The following is a 1,850-nucleotide window of genomic DNA, read 5'->3' as shown; positions in this document are numbered from 1 at the left end:
TTCCATGATCACCTGGATGGGCAGCTACATATATGAATTAGATACCATTTCCAGAATTTTGATTCTGAACTTGCTAAATGATTGTGACTATCCAGGATACTGGAACCTCAAAGCATGAAGTAAACATCATTGGAAATTTATCTGTGTGGCTATGCAAGTTGGTTCTGAGGAAATCATGTAATGGAAATAAAAAACCCCTAAAATCCTAGTTTTGCAATGTCTATCTAGATGAAAGAATGGATTACACTTATTAATTCAACCATTTATGACTAAAGCTTTAATTTATGTAAGTTCACTTCAACAAAAGAATGGATGACTACACCTTTTGATCCTGTCATTTACAATATGCTCAGTGAAGACATGTTATAAAATCTGTAACATTAAACACACAAAAAAAACTCATTATGCTGAGCTGCAAGCTTCTCTTTTAGATCTGAAGAATATCTTAGGGATTCCATCACTTTTCCTGGCAAAACTAATCAAAACTTGTAGTAGTAGGAAACAAACATACAGAAACTGACAGAAATTATTTTTGAACTTAGCTTTTGGTTTATTTTGGCCAACAGTCTATAAAACAATTTGCCTATGCAGCTAGAGGTACCTTTGAAGTTCAAATGGCTAAACAAGCAAGCTGATTTTAAGCTGAATGGCATGTTGCTTGTTTGGCCATGAAGCAGGCCACAAAAGAAGCTTCAAAGACAAGGTTTGCAGCACATACAGCAATCTTCTTTGCATACACATACAGTTTTTTTAGGATTACACAGCATCTGTGGTTTTAAAGACTGTCAGTGCCAAGTCAGATCATGACGTACAATAAATAACTTCATAAATGGGAAGAATTATATGCTGATATAGGTATACACACACAAACACTTAAAACAGTGTGAGGGAGGACTAGTTTGCATCTAACATGGTTTTATTACCTCCTTGGCAGGTATAAATAAAATCCAGATGTGTAGGTAATTCATATGCCTTGATATGCAGGAGAATCTACTGTGGAGGTGGATTGAATGGGACCCAAAAAGTATGCTTTTAGGCATATAAGTCTTGCAGAAGTTAAAGATTCTGCAAATAGCAAGCAAGGGAGTGCAGAAGTCTGTGGTACATATGTAATGCACATAAGTAGGCAATCATGTACGTATGCCAGTTTAGCACTGCAGTTAAGTTACATATACAGTAGAGTCTCACTTATCCAAGCTAAACGGGCCGGCAGAACCTTGGATAAGCGAATATCTTGGATAATGAGGGATTAAGGAAAAGCCTATTAAACATCAAATTAGGTTATGATTTTCCAAATTAAGCACCAAAACATATTATACAACAAATTTGACAGAAAAGTAGTTCAATACGCAGTAATGTTATGTTGTAATTACTGTATTTACAAATTTAGCACCAAAATATCACGATGTATTGAAAACATTGACTACAAAAATGCATTGGATAAGCGAGTGTTGGATAAGTGAGACTCTACTGTATTCCTAACAGCCTCAGGCCCCTTCTTTTTCCCCTCAGCTGCTGAGGGGGGAAAGGGCCTGAGGCTGGTGGAAGTCCAAAACACCTTAAGGGAAGGAAGGCCCAACTTTGCCCATGCCTGTTAGCGGGAAAGACAGGCTCCATACAGGCACGTGTTGGCTTGTTTCATTATGTGCATAATATCTGGCAATTTAGGGCTGAGAGGTGGTGTAAAGTGTTATAAGGGCCTGCTGTAGTCAAGTGAGGTCCTCAGCCAGGAGGAGGCCCATCATCATCATCATCATTATCACCTCTTCGTCCTCCCCATGTGTGCCCTAGCTTTCAATCCAGGCTTCCGGCTGGCAACGTCATGCCAAGTGCGCAGGCGCGTCACGTGA

Source organism: Anolis carolinensis, chromosome 1 (assembly GCF_035594765.1).
Source record: "Anolis carolinensis isolate JA03-04 chromosome 1, rAnoCar3.1.pri, whole genome shotgun sequence".
Lineage (NCBI taxonomy): Eukaryota > Metazoa > Chordata > Lepidosauria > Squamata > Dactyloidae > Anolis > Anolis carolinensis.
The sequence above is the reverse complement of the archived record's forward strand: the minus strand, read 5'-3'. Positions refer to the sequence as shown.